Genomic DNA, 23,274 nt, shown 5'->3' with positions numbered 1-23,274 from the left:
GCAAAACTAAAATGAGCCCGGAACATCTGTTAGCATAAGTGCAATATGTAGGAACAGTTTCAGACTGCGGCCATTTAAGTAACAAAACCTAGGATAGAAGCGAAATGATCAAATCCCCTGCAGCAAGTAAATACATAGTAATAGTAAATGTAACTAACATAGGTACTTACTACTTAGTTGACAAAAGGGCATAAAAGCCGCCCCACCGCGACAAGGTGTACCTTATCAGGAAGGACCCTAACTCTTGTAGTTCACCTTGCTATGTGCCAGCAAACTACAAAATTGATGGGGCAGAGCAGGATCGAGACAAGATTGTTAAGGCACCTACCAGTGGAAATTTATAGACAAGTTGGTCAGCCTAAAAAGGGGGGACAAAGTACAAACAAACTGGGTGTAATAAAATGTCAGGTTATGGACTGAAAAACAAAGCTCTTTCTGACTAACCAACTAGATGTTGTGGTTGCTAATGACGGCAGGGTTACATTGTGGGGATCGATGTTCTCACCAATCTCAGAGGTTTCAGCAGTCGGTCTTATTATATCAGCTGGGCACATGGGTACAGAGGCAATACCCGCTGGATCAACATAACTGATGTGTCCGCCATGGAGTGTTCTTTTCCCAACCATCATGATGGATATATTTGTCAAGTAGAGTTAAGGGGTTAATAGGACAAGTTAGCAAAATTATAAGAAATAAGGATAAAATCATTTTCACAGGTAAACCTGAAGTGTTCTTTTTTTAAATTCCACATCTATATGCATTGTATCTGAATATTTAGATTCTGAATACTGATGGCTCATGTGATGCTTGTGTGATTCTTCCAGACAGTTTACCGTTTTCCACATGTGATGAGATGTACAGAATATAAGGTGTCACACTGGGTGTAGAGATGTTTTATTCATAAGTCATATTTTAGATTCTCACTATTGTGGAGTGTCAGGCACAGTTTCTCCTTTTACACAATTGGATTTGGACAAGGATCTTGGAGATTTCCCGGTAAGTTGATCAGTCTTTTTAGTATTGTTGGAGTTTGGCATCAAGAAAAGTAGGAACAGGGAATGAAGAACAAATAGAGATGTCACTGTCTATCACTTACTGGTTCTTCATAGATATGACAGCAGGGTCTGCCCCGAACACAGACCTCTCCACTTGGCTCCCTCTAACTCATTCTTAAGACCCTTCTTTAAAGGTTCACACAACCATGACTTAATGGCAAATACCAGGTTGTAAAACATCCAGCCAGTACTGATAAAGTGAAAGTCTACTCTTCTCTCTGCTCTCCGGCAGCCAGATCTTTGCTTCAGGTTTTCCAGACCATTTGGTTTACACCTTGGGTCAAGAGCCTTAAGCTCTTCAGCTACAAGCTTCAATATGCCTTCACACCCACCAGAAATCCTGGATGTTGTAGTTGCCTAACTGGACTGCCGAAGGTTGGAGACCCTGTTCTTGAAGATGTCAGCAAGTTTCATTTATGTGTATCAGTCAGGTTCTTGCAGCTGTTCACGCGGGTACAGAAGCAATAGCGCTGGATGAGAATGACTGCTATATCCATCATGAAGGATCGATTTACCAGTGCTCATGATGGATACACCGGACTCCAGATGTCTAGACTGCTTTACATTGCTATGGTCTTTATGTGAAGCATTCCTCTATGACAGTGTCATCTTCCACTCTTTTTGCTCTACTGTTTTCTTCAATTTGTTTTCTGACTGTTCATAAAAATGTGATATGGAAAGGGTCCAAAAAGTCTCCAAGTTCTTCACACTCGGCAATTGTGATATCAACAGGGATCAATTTTAGTTAATCATATTTCAACTTGCAATGTATGTTGTAACACTTGAACTCCTTATTCATTCAGGACCCCTATTCACCAACACCCTCTCTCGCTATGCCCACTTTAGTAATACCCTTACCAGTTCAGAGGTGTAGCGAAGGGTTCAGCCCAGTGGGGTACCCAACCAAGTACATTTATATGTAGGTGGTACAGTCTAATCATAGTGTATATGGGCATTTCAGCAGATGATAGAATCAAGACTGATATTTCTCCACCATACAGTTACCATGTCGTGGTAGGTACTAGTTTCGCACATCATAATGCTGATTACAGTAGTTATATACGCACCTCAATAATGAAATTGCAACATCAAGTAGGAAAAGTCATAAAAGGATGGAAATCACAGGATGGAAAGAGATTTTAATGATCCACAAATTATGAGAAAATGGAAACAAAATCATCAAAAGTCCAAAAATATACAGTATCTTCCAATCCTCACTGCACTTTCCAGGGGACTGCTCATTGTATACGAGGATATCACCAAATCCTATGTTATACATCAAACACAAAAAAGAGCATAAAGAGGTAGAGATTTTTTCTTTAATAGTATTTTATATTATTTTATGTCCATCTTCCAAGTGAAAACATGACTTAAAATGCATAAATGCAAAGCAACATATCACATTCACCCCGATAAAGCCACAAACACTGAGATGTTTCTGACAGTCTCGGGAATGTTTCATTTCAGGTTGGTCACTGTCCAATGAGAACATCACATTCCTGATATCACTCTGTGAAATTCTTAAGTCCATGATTTTTTTTCGGTTTGGTTCTGATTTTTACTTACAGTTACAGGGGACATCAATGGGGTCTCCTGTGGCTCCAAGTTGTGCAAACAATTTTAGGATTTTTATCTTTTGAAAAGAAATTTGTTTTTATAGATATTGATATCTGGAAACTTGGAGCTCGGACTCCGTTATTTTTTTTTTGTGGTGCGGCACAGGAATGAATTGGAGCTGTTCACACAGTATCTGAAAGATACTTACTTTACACTTTTCCATTGAGGTGGGAGTGGATAGCCTTAATTATATGGACATATGTGTTCAAAGATCTTCTACAGATGATAGACTTATTACCACTATGTTCATCAAAGCACTGATAGAAATAACTTATTGAGAAGGGACAGTTTTCAAGCACTGCAAACATTTATTAGCATCCCTAAGGGTCAACTCTTACGTGCGGGACACATTTATAGATACATGTTAATACAGCGTTGGTGTGATAGGATGCAGGTTAGGAGAAAAGATTAGATCCGCACAATGTGAACAAATGGAAAGGCCTTTCTGTAGGAGAGGTGGTAGGAAAAAACAGAGATTATCCCATGTTTCCAAATATGATCATCACTCCTAATTCATTATGAAATCCATATTAAAGCATTGGCATCTCTGTACAACGGAACCGAGGCTAGCTCAGTTCTCTAGAGATTCACCCCGATCTGTTTATCAAAAAGGGAAATCTTTGATCAACAATGTTTTTAGGACTAATATTATTAATCCCTTCAGTACTAGAGATGAGTAAATGAAATGTAAAGTTTGGGGTTCGTACCACATACTTAGTGCCCAGTACCAGACCGTGAATATGGACTTTTTACTAGTGTTGAGCCACCCCCGTAGTGTTCGAGTTCGGTTCGGTTCGTCGAACACCCGTGTGTTCGCCGAACTGTTCGTCGAACTGGTCGTCGAACACCTTCGAACACCGTTAAAACCAATGGCAGGCAAACAAAAACACATAGAAACACATAGAAAACACCTTCAAAGGTGTCCAAAAGCTGACAAACTGCTCAGAAGACATAACTAACACATGGAAAAGTGACAAGTACATATAGTCATGCGAAAATAAAAGAGGTGGAGGAGTAAAAGGAGGGGGAGACACAGATATAGGCATGTCATGCCCTTCTAAAATCCAAAAAGTGAGAAGCCGACACGGCCAGTCCGCTCCTGCCCGTGCCACCTCCGTGTCGCCGGGTTTGTGCCAGAGCCGCGGTGAACCCTGACGGCCAGCCCCCCTCTCCCAATACTGGTGCCTGTCCGCTGGTGGGTCGAGCGAGCCCCCCTGTGGTGGAGGCAGCTCTAAGCTTTTTAATTTAAATTGTCTCTCTAATTTGAATGAATACACTTTAAATCCATTTACAAGGATCTATTGGAGGGCAAGTCTCATGCCAGCAGCCGCGGTAATTCCAGCTCCAGTAGCGTCCACTAAAGCTGCTGCAGTTAAAAAGCTTTTATAAGGATTGAGCTCGGCTGTCCACCGCAAGGCATCCTACTGCCAGTCCCAGCCCCTATGCCTTGGGGTGCCTCCTGATGCTCTTCACTAAGTATCCCATGGTCCCGAAGCATTTCCTTTGAAAAAAATAAGTGTCTAAACTACAGGTGGTGCAGCTTGCTTAACAGCCGGGATAATCCGCTGACTAGCAGACACTGCTACTAGGCACAAAGTATTTCCTGGGCTAGATGCAGTTAAAAATTTGTAATTAGATACTCTCGCTGGATGCTGAGAAAGCATTCCATAGAGTCTCCTGGCACGCCATATATGATTCTCTTAAAAAGCTTGGGGTAGGGGTCTAGGGGACCCTTTTATAGCCAAAATCACGGCCCTGTATCGCAATACGTCACCTAGGCTGAAGATAAATGGAACTGTAGCACCCTGAGGGCTCGGTTGCTACAGACGTATTGCACCTCACCCAGAGGTGTGATATCTCACTCTCAGGTAAGGATGGAGTGTGGATCAGGACCCGACACCTGCATGCATTACACCACATTGCCGTGGGGCAGGGCGACCAATATGCCCCTGAGATGGGCACGACAGTCCCTGTCCCTGGCTGGAGTGGGGGGAGGGAACACTGAGGAAGGGGAACCCTGTAGTGCAGGAGCAGGGAGGAAGCAGTTCCTGGGTGCATTGAGAAGGGAGTATAAAAGGTGGGCACCATCTTAGTTCAGTGCAGAGAAGTCTGAGCAGAAGTGGCAGGGAGCAGGGGCTCTGCATGAGCTCTGCTCCGGAGGCGGGCCTAGTAACAGAGGCCCAGGCCTGGAAGAGGGAGAAGGAAGGAAGAGGAGTGGAGAAGGCTCCAGGAACGAGGAATGAAGGGATCCCAGGGGTGCGGATGGGCGAGTCGCCACCGCACGGCCGAATCCACCTGCGTGGAGGGGTCAGGCCAAAGGGGCAGACCGGTCCCCGAACTAGTGGAGGCAGGAAACGACCCTCAGCTAGAAACCGGAGGCTCTGACATTTTATGTGGCGCAGCCCCTCGCTACACCCGCTAGGAAGGCACCACATAGGGTCAGGGAAATTGGCGCCAAGTTTACCAAGAGGAGGCCCGAGGCAGCCGGACAGAAGTGTTGGTAAGAAAGGCCAGACAAAGGACACACAAAGGGGGTCCTGTGAAGTGCTCCAAAGTTATCTGGGAGTTGTCTGAGCCCCTCACCTGGTGAGCACAGTACGACGTGGGCAGCCGTTACCTGCAGACGTGGTCTGGATAATAAGAACTGTGAGTAAAGGCCCTGAACTGCATCACTGACTCCGTGTCGTTACTGCTGCTGCCCTGCACCATCACCCCCATCCTCCGCATACACTGCCCTGAGGCTATACTCCTCCCGTGGGGAGTTATGCTACGCTCTGCTGCACCCACAACACCAGCCTCAGCGGTCTGCCCTGTAGCGGCGGTTCACTCTGACCGCAATCCACGGGTGGCGTAGTCGGACATTTAAACATCAAAACCACATAAATAGTTCCGCCACTGGTTTGACCGCCCTGAGCCACGGAACCGGGTCGCCGCCACGAAGACTACAACCACCAGCATCCACCAAAAAGGGTCCGGCTCCGGGTGTCCCAAGGCCCAGGGGGTGCGTCAGAACATTTTCATCACCTTTCACAATCACCAATGGGACAAGGCAGTGATGTCCTCTGTCCCCTCTCTTATACATCCTAGTGACGGAGCACCTGCTCTCATCAATTCGCCATAACCCCAATATTAGGTGGATTGAGGTGGGAGGCACCGAGTACAAGTGCTCTCTATTTGCTGATGATGTCCTAGTATATATCACTCAATCACATATATCCATCCATGCTGTTATGGCTGAAATAGATCACTTTGTTACATGGTAAAATTTTAAAATCAATGCAGCGAAGTCTGAGGCCCTCGATGTCTCCCTCCCCAAACCCATATAGGATTCCATCCAGTCCAACTTTCCCTTTGCCTGGCCCTCACAGGGTATCAAATACTTAGGAATTCCTATTCATAGAGACCTCTCCCATCTATGTTATCTTAATTTTGGGCCCTTTATTGAACAACTCCATACAGACCACGGTTGGCAAGTTAGAACTGTAAGATTCACTACGTGAACCACTGGTGTTTTGTGTTAAAGCACATGTACACTGCGTTACAAATTATTATGCAACAAGTGTTTAGGAGTGATAAGGGAAGAATTTGTTTGTTTGTCAGTTAAACTCATTGATGGTGATGTGTGTCAGGGCTCTTTATATCACTGTAAGCAATTGCAGACACCTGTGCTAATTAGTTTGGCAGGTGTGTCCAATGAAAGGCAAGACTACTTAAGAAGGCTCTCTCACATTATTAAGCAGCCTACATTTTCTGCCAAAATGGGAAAGAAAAAGGATGTGTCGGCTGCTGAGAAGCAACAAATTGTGGAGTGTTTAGGTCAAGGCATGACTACAATCAACATTGTGCGATGATCAAGATGAAGTGTCTTGGCAATCAAGAAGTATGTAGCTGATTCACAGTACACACGTGTGCGTGCTGATAAGGGCAAATTGAGGACTCTTTCCTACAGGCAATTACGTCAGGTTGAAAGAGCAGCGGCAAAAAAGCCTTGTCATAGCAGCAGACAAGTTTTTGAAGCTGCTTGTGCCTCCAACGTCCCCCGAACAACAAGATGCAGGGTCCTTCAGAGGTTTGCAGCTGTGCATGCGCCATCCTGTCGACCTCCTCTATCCACTTCACACAAGCAGAAACGGCTCCAGTGGGCCAAACATTACATGAAGACTGATTTCAAAACTGTTTTGTTCACGGATGAGTGCCGTGCAGCGCTCGATGGTCCAGATGGATGGAGTGGAGGATGGCTGGTTGATGGACACCCCACACAAACACGGCTACAGCGCCAACAAGGAGGAGGTGGAGTAATGTTTTGGGCTGGAATCATGGGGAGAGAGATTGTCGGCCCCTTTAGGATCCCTGAAGGCGCTAAAGATGAACTCCATAATGTATGTGGATTTTCTCAAACAGCACTTCCTGCCATGGTTCAAGAAGAAGAACCGTGTATTTCACAGCAAGATCATTTTTCTGCATGATAATGCACCATCTCATGCTGCACATAAAACATCTGCATCTCTGGCTGATATGGGCATAAAAGGGGACAAACTTATGGTGTGACCCCCATGCTCCCCTGACCTCTACCCCATTCAGAACCTTTGGAGCATCATTAAAAGGAGTGTCTATGATGGCGGGAGGCAGTTCACATCTAAGCAACAGCTCTGGGAGGGTATTCTGTCCTCATGCAAAACAATTGAAGCAGAAACCATCCAAAACCTGACAAATTCAATGGACGAGAGAGTTCAGAAGCTCCTTTCGAACAAGGGGTCCTATGTGAAAATGTAACATCACCTAGAATAAAGTTTTGAGTTGAAAACTGTTTGATTTCAGTTTCTAACAACCTGCTAATGCTTATAATTTCAAAAATGACCATTTTTTTGGTCTTTATTAAAATGAAAAGGTTGATCGAAAAGTTTGGGGGATCTAAGAGTGTGGCAACCCAGTAGTCATGATTACTTCGAATTCTGACAATATGAGGGTCATGCTGCAGGTAGTGCAGCAAGAAGGCACTTATGTGCCTTGCGCATCTCAGAGCCCCAAAATTATTTTCCGGGCAAGATGCAGCTAAAAATTATTTTTAATTTTAAATCTGGTGAAGCTTTAGTATAGATGGCCTAATAGGATCAGTGCTGCACACTGCTACAAAGCCCAAATTATTTTCCAGTCAAGATACAGATAAACATGATTAGTAATTTGAAAGCTTAAAACGGTTGGTAGGGTGATTTTAAACAATCATCAAGCTTTTACTCTCCCCAGGATGACACAGGGGTAGAAAAGTCGTTTCGGATCCATGATTTGTTCATCTTTATGAACGTGAGTCTGTCTACATTATCAGTGGAGAGCCGCGTGCGCTTATCTGTCAGCACACCACCAGCAGCGCTGAACACACGTTCAGACAGAACGCTGGCTGCGGGGCATGACAAGATCTCCAAGGCGTAAGTGGCTAGCTCCGGCCATTTATCCAGATTGGAAGCCCAAAAAGAGCAAGGGTCCAGTGACACAGTCGTGTCTTCAATGTTTACTTGGAGATACTCCTGTACCATCGTCTCTAGGCGTTGACTATGTGTCAGACTTCTTGTCTCCTGTGGCCTTGCAAAGGATGGGCTAAAAAAGTGGTGAAATGATTCCGCAAAATTGATGTTACCAGCAGATACTGTGGTTCTGTTACGGTTTGAGTGCTGAACACTTGACGGTCCCACGGTTGGCAAGTTGGAACTGTGAGATTCACTACGTGCACCACTGGTATTTTGTGGAAAAGCACATGTAAGATTCTGCAACAGTCTCTGCTGATACTCCTGCATGCGTGCATCCCTTTCTATGGCAGGAATAATTTCTGCAAATTTACTTTTGTACCGGGGATCTAATAGTGTGGCAACCCAGTAGTCAGGATTATTTCTAATTCTCACAATTCGAGGGTCATGTTGCAGGTAGTGCAGCAAGAAGGCACTCATGTGTGTTGCGCATCCAGGAGCACCAAGTCCCTGTTGTGTTGGTGGCGAGGTAACAATCATGCTTCCTTCCTCTGTCCTCTCCCCCCAACCTCGCACAACAGAAATGTGATCAAGGTCTCCCTCAACTGATGAGTCTTCCATCAGTTCGTCCTCCACTTCTTCCTGGGCTCCTGCACCTTCCTCACTAATTTGGCTGCTACCATGCGCCCTGGTAAAACCATCTCCCCCACCCTCACATGCCTGCCGCCTTGGTGCTGCCGACCGTCTGGACCTTGCAGATGTTAGCCTTTCCGCATACAACTCCTCCTCCTCTACTTCCTCCACCTCCTCTTGTGCCACCACCTGACTCCGAATTCTGTTTAACATGTGCTCCAGCATGTAAATCACCGGAATAGTCATGCTGATAATGGCATCGTCAGCACTAAACATCTTCGTCGCCATTTCAAAACTGTGAAGAAGGGTGCATAGGTCCCTGATCTGAGACCACTCCTCCAGCGTGATTTGCCCCACCTCTGAATCTCGTTGGCCCAGGCTATACGTCAGAACGTATTGCACCAGGGCTTGTCGGTGCTGCCACAGTCGCTGCAACATGTGCAGAGTTGAATTCCACCGGGTAGGCACATCGCATTTTAGCCGGTGAAGTGGCATGCCCAACGACTTCTGTAGAGATGTAAGTCGCTGAGCTGCGGGATGCGAACGGCGGAAGTGAGCACACAGCGACCGTGCCCTCTGCAGAAGGCCATCTAGTCTGGGATAGTGGGCTAAAAATTGCTGGACAACCAGGTTCAACACTTGAGCCATACAAGGCACGTGTGTGACATTGCCCCGGCGAAGGGCCGCACCCAGGTTTGCAGCATTGTCGCACACGGCCTTCCCTGGTTTCAGGTCCAGTGGAGACAACCATTCATGAAATTGGTTCTCCAGAGCTGACCACAACTCCTCAGCTGTGTGACTCACATTTCCCAGACATTTCAATGTAAAAACCGCCTGATGACGTTGAGCCCTACTGCCAGCATAGTAAGGAGGTGTGCAGGATCCCTTCTGCGCAGTTAGAAAGCTTGTGGCATGACCAGACAGGCTTTGGGTGCAGGTGGAAGACCGAGAGGAGGTTGAGGAGGCAGAAGCAGTGGAGGAACTTTGACATAAAGAGGATTGACGCACAACTCGTGGGGACGGCAAGACTTGGACAGCAGCCCCTTGTCCTGCTGTCACCATAGTTACCCAGTGCCCAGTCAGCGACATGTAACGCCCCTGTCCATGCCTACTCGTCCAAGTGTCTGTGGTGAAATGCACCCTGTCACACACAGAGTTTCTCAAAGAAGCGGTGATGTTATGTGCGACATGCTGGTGGAGCGCAGGCACACCTTTCTTTGAGAAGTAGTGCCGACTGGGCATCTGGTACTGGGGCACTGCGACGGACATAAGGTCTCGAAAATCCTCTGTGTCCACCAGGCGGAAAGGCAGCATTTCTGTAGCCAAGAGCTTGCAGATGGTGAAATTCAACCTCTTAGCTTTCTCATGGCTAGGAGGAAATGGTCTTTTACTTGTCCACATCTGAGGGACCGAGGGCTGGCTATTGTGCTTAGACGGGGTTGATAAGGGTGTCCCCGGCAAACTGCCGGTCTGTGAGGAAGATGCAGGCGGACATGTTAGGTTGCCTTGATCCAAAGGTGGTGCTATCGATGTCGGACAGCGCTCAACACCAGCTGGTGTTACCACCTCCAAAGAAAATGATGACCTGCCAATCACGCTGGCTGTTGCGGGTAAAGAGGTGGCAGGTCTGCGCCCCAAAACAGGTGTGACTGCTGTCCCCCCAGTCACAGAGGATGAAGAGGCCGCGGATGCACAAGATATGGCAGACGGTGGTTGGCCCGGCCGGCTAGGCCGCATTGTAGCACACTGAGCTTCCCACTGCAACTTATGCTTCATGTCCATGTGCCGGTTCATGCATGAAGTACTCAAACTATGTATTTTTTGGCCTATACTTAGCTTTTGCTGACAAATGTTACAGATAACACGAGTTGGGTCATCTTTATCGATCTGAAAAAATGCCCAGGCTATGCAAGGCTTAGCACCCATGCGACCTGAAGAGCCACCACGACTTGTGGTGAGAGGCAGAGTTGTGTTTGAGGATGCAGTTGTTGACGTGCTTCCAGTACTACGTCTCTGTCCAGGAAGGCGCAACCTGACCTCGTCGTCACTAGCATCTTCCTCCACCTCCTCTGCTGACCTCATCTCTTGGCTGACTGTGGGTTGACAGTAAGTGGGATCTCCGACCTCATCATCATCACCCTGTGCGTTATCACACCCGTCGTCCTCAGAGCCAACCTGTTCCTGCCCTGACAAAAAACTAAAGTTGTCGCTCCAATCAGGTATTTGAGTCTTATCATCGTCTTCCTCATTGTCTCCACCAACAGGAGTTACAGTTTGGGAATGAGGGTCTACATTATGGTCAGAACATTCTGCGTCTGGTCCTGGATCCGACTCATAAAGATTCTGGGCATCAGTGCAGATCATTTCCTCGTCTGGATTCACAGAAGCGCTGGAGTCGACCTCTGATTCCCAGGCTATAGTATGAGTAAACAGCTCTGCAGACTCAACCATCTGTTCTACCTCATACTCAGACAGGCAGCTGGAGATTTGGGAGCTGTGAGGAAGCAAGTGCGATTTGGGTGACACCTTTGAGGACTAGAGTATTTGTGATGTTGAAGTTGATGTGGAGGAGAGCCCACTTAAAGGAGCACTTGATATCCGTTGAAGCACCTGCTGTTTTTGTGCCTCATCTGGAATTTGTAGCGATTGGCGTGGCCGTAAGAAAGGGATCTTATCACATTGTCCGCTAAAAGAAGTAGACATTTTAGTTTGGCTGGAAGATGGTCTTTCTTCTGCAGATGTTACTGTTGCTTTAACACCTACCCCACGGACACAACCTTTTTTCCCCTTCCCAACACGCCTATTCCCCTTTCCACCAGCAGCAGGCCTTTTTCCACTCATTTTGGTGGTTAACTAATTCACAACTCTGGAGTTGTTTGCACAAAAAAACAATGGATGGTAACCGAGCAGAGCTGAGTGGCCAAACTGTGGTATTAGGCCAAAACTATTGGCTGGGTTAGATGCAGAAAAAAATTATTTTGAATTTGCAACCTGATGGAGGTCAGTATAGATGGATTAATAGAACAAGACCCACACACAGCTAGAAGCCCAATATTTTTTCAGAGGTAGATGCAGGAAAAAAATATATTCAGTTTGCAACCTGATGGAGGTCAGTATAGATGGACTAATACAACAAGTCCCACACACAGCTAGAAGCCCAAATATTTTTTCAGAGGTACTGTAGATGCAGATAAAAATTACTTTTAATTTGCAACCTGATGGAGGTCAGTATAGATGGACTAATAGAGAAAGTCCGACACACTACTAGAAGGCCAAATATTTTTTCAGAGGTAGATGCAGAAAAAAATATATTCAGTTTGCAACCTGATGGAGGTCAGTATAGATGGACTAATAGAGAATGTCCGACACACTACTAGAAGGCCAAATATTTTTTCAGAGCTAGATGCAGAAAAAAATTATATTTAGTTTGCAACCTGATGGAGGTCAGTATAGATGGATTAATAGAACAAGACCCACACACAGCTAGAAGCCCAATATTTTTTCAGAGGTAGATGCAGAAAAAAATATATTCAGTTTGCAACCTGATGGAGGTCAGTATAGATGGACTAATACAACAAGTCCCACACACAGCTAGAAGCCCAATATTTTTTCAGAGGTAGATGCAGAAAAAAATATATTCAGTTTGCAACCTGATGGAGGTCAGTATAGATGGACTAATACAACAAGTCCCACACACAGTTAGAAGCCCAAATATTTTTTCAGAGGTACTGTAGATGCAGATAAAAATTAGTTTTAATTTGCAACCTGATGGAGTTCAGTATAGATGGACTAATAGAGAAAGTCCGACACACTACTAGAAGGCCAAATATTTTTTCAGAGCTAGATGCAGAAAAAAATTATATTCAGTTTGCAACCTGATGGAGGTCAGTATAGATGGACTAATAGAGAAAGTCCGACACACTACTAGAAGGCCAAATATTTTTTCACAGCTAGATGCAGAAAAAAATTATATTCAGTTTGCAACCTGATGGAGGTCAGTATAGATGGATTAATAGAACAAGACCCACACACAGCTAGAAGCCCAATATTTTTTCAGAGGTAGATGCAGAAAAAAATATATTCAGTTTGCAACCTGATGGAGGTCAGTATAGATGGACTAATACAACAAGTCCCACACACAGCTAGAAGCCCAATATTTTTTCAGAGGTAGATGCAGAAAAAAATATATTCAGTTTGCAACCTGATGGAGGTCAGTATAGATGGACTAATACAACAAGTCCCACGCACAGCTAGAAGCCCAATATTTTTTCAGAGGTAGATGCAGGAAAAAAATATATTCAGTTTGCAACCTAATGGAGGTCAGTATAGATGCACTAATACAACAAGTCCCACACACAGGTAGAAGCCCAAATATTTTTTCAGAGCTAGATGCAGATAAAAATTATTTTTAATTTGCAACCTGATGGAGGTCAGTATAGATGGACTAATAGAGAAAGTCCCACACACTGCTAGAAGGCCAAATATTTTTTCAGAGCTAGATGCAGATAAAAATTATATTCAATTTGCAACCTGATGGAGGTCAGTATAGATGGACTAATACAACAAGTCCCACACACAGCTAGAAGCCCAATATTTTTTCAGAGGTAGATGCAGAAAAAAATATATTCAGTTTGCAACCTGATGGAGGTCAGTATAGATGGAGTAATAGAACAAGTCCCACACACAGCTAGAAGGCCAAATATTTTTTCAGAGGTAGATGCAGAAAAAAATTATTTTTAATTTGCAACCTGATGGAGGTCAGTATAGATGGACTAATAGAGAAAGTCCCACACACTGCTAGAAGGCCAAATATTTTTTCAGAGCTAGATGCAGATAAAAATTATATTCAATTTGCAACCTGATGGAGGTGAGTATAGATGGACTAATAGAGAAAGTCCCACACACTGCTAGAAGGCCAAATATTTTTTCAGAGCTAGATGCAGATAAAAATTATATTCAATTTGCAACCTGATGGAGGTCAGTATAGATGGACTAATAGAACAAGTCCCACACACAGCTAGAAGCCCAAATATTTTTTCAGAGGTACTGTAGATGCAGATAAAAATTAGTTTTAATTTGCAACCTGATGGAGGTCAGTATAGATGGACTAATAGAATGATGCTATGCCCAAAAGATTTTACTTCACTAGGTGCAGTAAAAAAATTGGTATTCTATTCACAGGTGGTATATCTTGCAACACAGATAGGCTACTCCACTGACTAACACACTCTGCAATAGGCCAAAAAGGATTAGCTTTGCTAGATTCAGCCAAATGCTGTGAAAAAAACTTGCACAGCACTGGCACAGACCTGCCTGGCAAAAACTGATAGGAACTGATGTAACCTAGTCCTGAAAAGGACTCCAATTGCAATTAGTCTTTACTCCCACAACCTATCTATTTAAGAGCACAGACCTCCCTGATAAAAGTCGTAGGAAATGCTGTAACCTAGTCCTTAAAAGGACTGCAATCACAACTATTCCCTACTCCCAAGCTATCTGTATATTTGTGCGAAAATTGGCTTGAAATTAACAAGGTATAGCGCACACAGTAACAGCTGTGCCGTCTAACATGCAGCTGCAGCAGTGAGAAAATGGTGGCGACGGGGAAAATGGCTTGGTCTTATAGGGCAAGGACATGTGACATACACTGCCAATGACACATGCCCTTGCTTGTGTGAAAAAAAGCACTTCGCTCCGTGTGTGCGCTGCTGATAGGCTGACAGATTGCACCTCCCCACTGCAAATGCGGGAAAGAGAAAAAAAAATGGAGATCTTCATTGTTCCTGCAGAGATCCATCCCCTGCCCCTCCCCCCACCCCGCTGTACACTCAAACTGCGTATTAACATTAATTTTCATCATTACTGAGAAAAAATCCAGTTATGATTTTGGTGCACGAACAGTTATCGAACATAACCTCGAACAGCCGAATTTTTCTCAAATTGTTCGTGTTCGCCGAACGGCTCGAACACCGCCCAAAACAGCTCGAATTTGAGATTGGCGAACAGTTCGAGTAGAACAACGCTCATCTCTACTTTTTACTGATTGTCCAGTTTACTGTTTAGATTCGGATGCCTAATAAAGTTTGTTGAAAGGCTGCAGTGCAGCCAATCAACAAACTGTTAGGCTGTGGGCACTTATGGAACCACAAATATTGACATGGCCCAGCCTGTGTAAATGCAGGATCACGAGTGCCACCACTACTCTACTCTGATTATTGTAGGGATAGGACACAGCTGGAGCAAGGGACAGAATTAGACTGTGCACTCTGCAAAAAAGCCTCTTCGTGTACTCTCCATGTGTCTCAGTGGGAGTACTCAGGGCCGCCATCAGGGCATTACTGCCCTTACTACTGTATGGGGCCCGGTGACCAGAAGCAAAAAGTGCGGGGGGGGCACCAGCCTGGGTCCCAAGCCCACGATCGGGGGCCCCCATCTCTTTGCTTCTGCTTACCAGGCCCTTAGCGACAGCAGATCAGTGCATAATGCACCCGGCGAACGGAAATGAGTGCTGCACCATTGCAGGGTGCATCATGGTCCTGGTCATGTGACACGCTGCATGCTCATCTTCAATCCGGAGCAGAGCAGCAGCGTGCCACATGCGTTGCGAGTACGAATACAGAAGACGTTACATCAGGTACTCATCGAACATTGTGCGCTGCACTGTGATAATTCAGCACTGTCCTAGGAGTAATGGAGTGGTGCTGTGTACCCGGTGCTGTGGGCTGTCTGCAGTGTACCTGGTGAAGTGTGCCCAGTGCTGTGCTGTGAAGTGTTCTGTGTACCTGGTGCTGTGCAGTGGTGCTGTGTGCCTGGTGCTGTGCTGTGCAGTGTGCTGTGTACCTAGTGCAGTGCAGTGTGCCCAGCGCTGTGCTGTGCAGTGTTCTGTGTACCTGGTGCTGTGCAGTGGTGCTGTGTGCCTGGTGCTGTGCTGTGCAGTGGTGATGTGCCCGGCACTGTGCTGTGCAGTGTGCTGTGTACCTGGTGCTGTGCAGTGTGCTGTGTACCTGGTGCTGTGCAGTGTGCTGTGTACCTGGCGCTGTGCAGTGGTACTGTGTGCCTGGTGCTGTGCAGTGGTGCTGTGTGCCTGGCGCTGTGCTGTGCAGTGGTGCTGTGTGCCCGGCACTGTGCTGTGCAGTGTGCTGTGTAACTGTTGCTGTGCATTGCGTTGTGTGCCTGGCGATGTGCAGTGGTGCTGTGCACCTGGCGCTGTGTAGTGGTGCTGAGTGCCTGGCGCTGTGCAGTGGTGCTGTGTGACTGGTGCTGTGTACCTGGTGCTGTGCAGTGGTGCTGTGTACCTGTTGCTGTGCGTTGTGTTGTGTACCTGGTGCTGTGCAGTAATTCTGTGTGCCTGGTGCTGTAGAGTGGTGCTGTGTGTCTGACGCTGTGCAGTGTGCTGTGTACCTGGTGCTGTGCAGTGGTGCTGTGTGCCTGGCGCTGTGCATTGGTGCTGTGTGCCTGGCACTGTGCAGTTGTGCTGTGTGCCTGGTACTATGCAGTGGTGCTGTGTGCCTGGCACTGTGCTGTGCAGTGTGCTGTGTACCTGGTGCTGTGCAGTGTGCTGTGTAACTGGTGCTGTGCAGTGGTGCTGTGTGCCTGGCGCTGTGCTGTGCAGTGGTGTTGTGTGCCCAGCACTGTGCAGTGTGCTGTGTACCTGGTGCTGTGCAGTGTGCTGTGTGCCTGGTGCTGTGCAGTGGTGCTGTGTGCCTGGCGCTGTGCTGTGCAGTGGTGATGTGCCCGGAACTGTGCTGTGCAGTGTGCTGTGTATCTGGTGCTGTACAGTGGTGCTGTGTGCCTGGCGCTGTGCAGTAGTGCTGTGTGCCTGGTGCTGTGCAGTGGTGCTGTGTACCTGGAGCTGTGCAGTGTGCTGTGTACCTGGTGCTGTTCAGTGGTGCTGTATGCCTGGCGCTGTGCAGTGGTGCTGTGTGCCTGGCGCTGTGCAGTGGTGCTGTGTGCCTGGCGCTGTGCAGTGTGCTGTGTGCCTGGCACTGTGCAGTGGCGCTGTGCTGTGCAGTGTGCTGTGTACCTGGTGCTGTGGAGTGGCGCTGTACAGTGGTGCTGTGTGTCTGGCGCTATGCAGTTGTGCTGTGTGCCTGGTGCTGTGCAGTGGTGCTGTGTACCTGGCGCTGTGCTGTGCAGTGGTGCTGTGTGCCCGGAACTGTGCTGTGCAGTGAGCTGTGTACCTGGTGCTGTGCAGTGTGCTGTGTACCTGGTGCTGTGTAGGTGCTGTGTGCCTGGCGCTGTGCAGTGTGCTGTGTGCCCAGCACTGTGCAGTGTGCTGTGTACCTGGTGCTGTGCAGTGTGCTGTGTACCTGGTGCTGTGCAGTGGTGCTGTGTGCCCGGCACTGTGCAGTGTGCTGTGTACTAGGTGCTGTGCAGTGGTGCTGTGTGCCTGGTGCTGTGCAGTGTGCTGTGTACCTGGTGCTGTGCAGTGTGCTGTGTGCCTGGCGCTGTGCTGTGCAGTGGTGATTTGCCCGACACTGTGCTGTGCAGTGTGCTGTGTACCTGGTGCTGTGCAGTGGTGCTGTATGCCCGGCACTGTGCGTTGCAGTGTGCTCTGTACCTGGTACTGTGCAGTGGTGCTGTATGCCTGGCGCTGTGCAGTGGTGCTGTGTGCCTGGCGCTGTGCAGTGGTGCTGTGTGCCTGGTGCTGTGCAGTGTGCTTTGTACCTGGTGCTGTGCAGTTGTGCTGTGTGCCTGGCACTGTGCAGTGGTGCTGTGTGCCTGGTGCTGTGCTGTGCAGTGTGCTGTGTACCTGTTGCTTTGCAGTGGCGCTGTGCAGTGGTGCTGTGTGTCTGGTGCTGTGCAGTGGTGCTGTGTACCTGGCGCTGTGCTGTGCAGTGGTGCTGTGTGCCCGGAACTGTGCTGTGCAGTGTGCTGTGTACCTGGTGCTGTGCAGTGTGCTGTGTACCAGGTGCTGTGCAGTGGTGCTGTGTGCCTGGCGCTGTGCAGTGGCACTGTGCAGTGTGCTGTGTACTTCGTGCTGTGCAGTGTGCTGTGTATCTGGTGCTGTGCAGTGGCGCTGTTCAGTGGTGCTGTGTGCCTGGTGCTGTGCCATGGTGCTGTGTGCCGGGCACAGTGCAGTGTGCTGTGTACTTGGTGCTGTGCAGTGTGCTGTGTACCTGGTGATGTGCAGTGGTGTTGTGTGCCTGGTGCTGTGCTTTGCTGTGGTGATGTGCCCGACACTGTGCTGTGCAGTGTGCTGTGTACCTGGTGCTGTGCAGTGGTGCTGTGTGCCTGGCGCTGTGCAGTGGTGCTGTATGCCTGGTGCTGTGCAGTGTGCTTTGTGCCTGGTGGTGTGCTGTGCAGTGGTGCTGTGTGCCCGGCACTGTGCGTTGCAGTGTGCTCTGTGCCTGGTACTGTGCAGTGGTGCAGTGTGCCTGGCGCTGTGCAGTGGTGCTGTGCAGTGGTGCTGTGTGCCTGGTGCTGTGCAGTGGTGCTGTGTTCCTGGTGCTGTGCAGTGGTGCTGTGTGCCTGGCACTGTGCTGTGCAGTGGTGCTGTGTACCTGGAGCTGTGCAGTGTGCTGTGTACCTGGTGCTGTGTAGTGGTGCTGTGTGCCTGGCACTGTGCAGTGGTGCTGTGTGCCCGGCACTGTGCTGTGCAGTGTTCTATGTACCTGGTGCTGTGCAGTTTGCTGTGTCCCTGGTGCTGTGCAGTGTGCTGTTTACCTGTTGCTGTGCAGTGTGCTGTGTGCCTGGCGCTGTGCAGTGGTGCTGTGTGCCTTGCGCTGTGCAGTGCTGCTGTGTGCCTGGCACTGTCCAGTGGTGCTGTTTCCCCGGCACTGTGCTGTGCAGTGTGCTGTGTACCTGACGCTGTACAGTGTACTGTGTACCTGGTGCTGTGCAATGTGCTGTGTACCTGGTGCTGTGCAGTGTGCTGTGTACCTGATGCTGTGCAGTGTACTGTGTACCTGGTGCTGTGCAATGTGCTGTGTACCTGGTGCTGTGCAGTGGTGCTGTGTACCTGGAGCTGTGCAGTGTACTGTGTACCTGGTGCTGTGCAATGTGCTGTGTACCTGGTGCTGTGCAGTGGTGCTGTGTACCTGGAGCTGTGCAGTGTGCTGTGTACCTGGTGCTGTGTAGTGGTGCTGTGTGCCTGGCACTGTGCAGTGGTGCTGTGTGCCCGGCACTGTGCTGTGCAGTGTTCTATGTACCTGGTGCTGTGCAGTTTGCTGTGTCCCTGGTGCTGTGCAGTGTGCTGTTTACCTGTTGCTGTGCAGTGTGCTGTGTGCCTGGCGCTGTGCAGTGGTGCTGTGTGCCTTGCGCTGTGCAGTGCTGCTGTGTGCCTGGCACTGTCCAGTGGTGCTGTTTCCCCGGCACTGTGCTGTGCAGTGTGCTGTGTACCTGACGCTGTACAGTGTACTGTGTACCTGGTGCTGTGCAATGTGCTGTGTACCTGGTGCTGTGCAGTGTGCTGTGTACCTGATGCTGTGCAGTGTGCTGTGTACCTGGCGCTGTGCAGCGGTGATGTGTGCCCGGCACTGTGCTGTGCAGTGTTCTGTGTACCTGGTGCTGTGCAGTGGTGCTGTGTGGCTGGCGCTGTGCAATGGTGCTGTGTGCCTGTGTACCTGGTGCTGTGTGTCTGTCGCTGTGCAGTTGTGCTGTGTGCCTGGTGCTGTGCAGTGGTGCTGTGTACCTGGCGCTGTGCTGTGCAGTGGTGGTGTGTGCCTGCACTGTGCTGTGCAGTGTTCTGTGTACCTGGGGCTGTGCAGTGTGCTGTGTACCTGGTGCTGTACAGTATGCTGTGTACCTGGTGTTGTGCAGTGGTGCTGTGTACCTGACGCTGTACAGTGTACTGTGTACCTGGTGCTGTGCAATGTGCTGTGTGCCTGGTGCTGTGCAGTGAGCTGTGTACCTGATGCTGTGCAGTGTGCTGTGTACCTGGCGCTGTGCAGTGGTGATGTGTGCCCGGCACTGTGCTGTACAGTGTTCTGTGTACCTGGCGCTGTGCAGTTGTGCTGTGTGCCTAATGCTGTGCAGTTGTGCTGTGTACCTGGCGCTGTGCTGTGCAGTGGTGCTCTGTGCCTGCACTGTGCTGTGCAGTGTGCTGTGTACCTGGGGCTGTGCAGTGTGCTGTGTACCTGGTGCTGTGCAGTATGCTGTGTACCTGGTGCTGTGCAGTGGTGCTGTGTGCTTGGCACTGTGCTGTGCAGTGTGCTGTGTACTTCGCGCTGTGCAGTGTTGCTGTGTACCTGGTGCTGTACAGAGTGCTGTTTACCTGGCGCTGTGCTGTGTTGCTGTGTGCCTGGCGCTGTGCAGTGGTGCTGTGTGCTTGGCACTGTGCTGTGCAGTGTGCTGTGTACCTGGCGCTGTGCAGTGGTGCTGTGTGCTTGGCACTGTGCTGTGCAGTGTGCTGTGTACCTGGCGCTGTACAGTGGTGCTGTGTGCCCAGCACTGTGCTGTGCAGTTTTCTGTGTACCTGGTGCTGTGCAGTGGTGCTGTGTAGTTTTGAGCCACCCCCGTAGTGTTCGAGTTCGGTTCGGTTCGTCGAACACCTTCGAACACCGTTAAAAAAAATGGCAGGCAAACAAAAACACATAGAAACACATAGAAAACACCTTCAAAGGTGTCCAAAAGCTGACAAACTGCTCAGAAGACACAACTAACACATGGAAAAGTGACAAGTACATATAGTCATGCGAAAAGAAAAGAGGTGGAGGAGTAAAAGGAGGGGGAGACACAGATATAGGCATGTCATGCCCTTCTAAAATCCAAAAAGTGAGAAGCCGACACGGCCAGTCCGTTCCTGCCCGTGCCACCTCCGTGTCGCCGGGTTTGTGCCAGAGCCGCGGTGGACCCTGACGGCCAGCCCCCCTCTCCCAATACTGGTGCCTGTCCGCTGGTGGATCGAGCGAGCCCCCCTGTGGTGGAGGCAGCTCTAAGCTTTTTAAATTAAATTGTCTCTCTAATTAGAATGAATACACTTTAAATCCTTTTACAAGGATCTATTGGAGGGCAAGTCTCAAGCCAGCAGCCGCGTAATTCCAGCTCCAGTAGCATCCACTAAAGCTGCTGCAGTTAAAAAGCTTTTATAAGGATCGAGCTCGGAGGTCCACCGCAAGGTGTCCTACCGCCAGTCCCAGCCCCTATGCCTTGGGGTGCCTCCTGATGCTCTTCACTGAGTATCCCGGGGTCCCGAAGCATTTCCTTTGAAAAAATTAAGTGTCCAAACTACAGGTGGTGTAGATTGCTTAACAGCTGGGATAATCCGCTGACTAGCAGACACTGCTACTAGGCACAAAGTATTTCCTGGGCTAGATGCAGTTAAAAATTTGTAATTAGATACTCTCGTTGGATGCTGAGAAAGCATTCCATAAAGTCTCCTGGCACGCCATATATTATTCTCTTAAAAAGCTTGGGGTAGAGGTCTAGGGGACCCTTTTATAGCCAAAATCACGGCCCTGTATCGCAATACGTCACCTAGGCTGAAGATAAATGGAACTGTAGCACCCCGAGGGCTCGGTTGCTACAGAGGTATTGCACCTCACCCAGAGGTGTGATATCTCACTCTCAGGTAAGGATGGAGTGTGGATCGGTATCCCGACACCTGCATGCATTACACCACATTGCCGTGGGGCAGGGCGACCAATATGCCCCTGAGATGGGCACGACAGTCCCTGTCCCTGGCTGGAGAGGGGGGAGGGAACACCGAGGAAGGGGAACCCTGTAGTGCAGGAGCAGGGAGGAAGCAGTTCCTGGGTGCATTGAGAAGGGAGTATAAAATGTGGGCACCATCTTAGTTCAGTGCAGAGAAGTCTGAGCCGAAGTGACAGGGAGCAGGGGCTCTGCATGAGCTCTGCTCTGGAGGCGGGCCTAGTAACAGAGGCCCAGGCCTGGAAGAGGGAGAAGGAAGGAAGAGGAGCGGAGAAGGCTCCAGGAATGAGGAACGAAGGGATCCCAGGGGTGCGGATGGGCGAGTCGCCACCGCACGCCCGAATCCACCTGCGTGGAGGGGTCTGGCCAAAGGGGGAGACCGGTCCCCGAAACTAGTGGAGGCGGGAAACGACCCTCAGCTAGAAACCGGAGGCTGTGACATTTTATGTGGCGCAGCCCCTCGCTACACCCACTAGGAGGGCAGCACATAGGGTCAGGGAAACTGGAGCCAAGTTTACCAAGAGGAGGCCCGAGGCAGCCGGACAGAAGCATTGGTAAGAAAGGCCAGACAAAGGACACACAAAGGGGTCCTGTGAAGCGCTCCAAAGTTATCTGGGAGTTGTCTGAGCCCCTCACCTGGTGAGCACAGTACGACGTGGGCAGCCGTTACCTGCAGAAGTGGTCTGGATAAAAAGAACTGTGAGTAAAGGCCCTGGACTGCATAACTGACTCCGTGTCGTTACTGCTGCTGCCCTGCACCATCACCCCCATCCTCCGCATACACTGCCCTGAGGCTATACTCCTCCCGTGGGGAGTTATGCTACGCTCTGCTGCACCCACAACACCAGCCTCAGCGGTCTGCCCTGCAGCGGCGGTTCACTCTGACCGCAATCCACGAGTGGCGTAGTCGGACATTTAAACATCAAAACCACATAAATAGTTCCGCCACTGGTTTGACCGCCCTGAGCCACGGAACCGGGTCGCTGTCACGGAGACTCCAACCACCAGCATCCACCAAAAAGGGTCCGGCTCCGGATGTCCCAAGGCCCAGGGGGCACGTCAGAACATTTTCATCACCGTTCATAATCACCAATGGGACAAGGCAGGGATGTCCTCTGTCCCCTCTCTTATACATCCTAGTGACGGAGTACCTGCTCTCATCAATTCGCCATAACCCCAATATTAGGTGGATTGAGGTGGGAGGCACCGAGTACAAGTGCTCTGCATTTGCTGATGATGTCAATCACATATATCCATCAGCAGCCTGTTATGGCTGAAATAGATCACTTTGTTACATGGTCAAATTTTAAAATCAAGATAGCGAAGTCTGAGGCCCTCGATGTCTCCCTCCCCAAATCCATACAGGATTCCATCCAGTCCAACTTTCCCTTTGCCTAGCCCTCACAGGGTATCAAATTCTTAGGAATTCCTATTCATAGAGACCTCTCCCGTCTATGTTATCTTAATTTTGGGCCCTTTATTGAACAACTCCATACAGACCACGGTTGGCAAGTTAGAACTGTAAGATTCACTATGTGAACCACTGGTGTTTTGTGGAAAAGCACATGTACACTGTGTTCCAAATTATTATGCAAAAAGTGTTTCGGAGTGATAAGGGAAGAATTTGTTTGCTTGTCAGTTAAACTCATTGATGGTGATGTGTGTCAGGGCTCTTTATATCACTGTAAGCAATTGCAGACACCTGTGCTAATTAGTTTGACAGGTGTGTCCAATGAATGGCAAGACTACTTAAGAAGGCTGTCCCACATTATTAAGCAGCCTACATTTTCTGCCAAAATGGGAAAGAAAAAGGATGAGTCGGCTGCTGAGAAGCAACAAATTGTGGAGTGTTTAGGTCAAGGCATGACTACAATCAACATTGTGTGATGATTAGGATGAAGTGTCTTGGCAATCAAGAA

The 23,274-nt window shown here is 48.8% G+C and overlaps 1 protein-coding gene across 1 annotated transcript in view; it reads left to right on the top strand.

Moving 5' to 3' along the window:
* Positions 1–840: 840 nt before the first annotated feature.
* The window catches only part of LOC141266085 (cytochrome P450 2C25-like), a 464,905-nt gene continuing 442,471 nt past the window's right edge, over positions 841–23,274 (top strand). Inside the window, exon 1 of the mRNA XM_073679991.1 lies at positions 841–996. The gene's annotated coding sequence lies outside the window, so the exon portion shown is untranslated. The remainder of the gene's footprint in view (positions 997–23,274) is intronic.

This window comes from Phyllobates terribilis, unplaced genomic scaffold (assembly GCF_046119375.1).
Source record: "Phyllobates terribilis strain yellow unplaced genomic scaffold, ASM4611937v1 Scaffold_4__5_contigs__length_816908805, whole genome shotgun sequence".
Lineage (NCBI taxonomy): Eukaryota > Metazoa > Chordata > Amphibia > Anura > Dendrobatidae > Phyllobates > Phyllobates terribilis.
The sequence above is the reverse complement of the archived record's forward strand: the minus strand, read 5'-3'. Positions and strand labels throughout refer to the sequence as shown.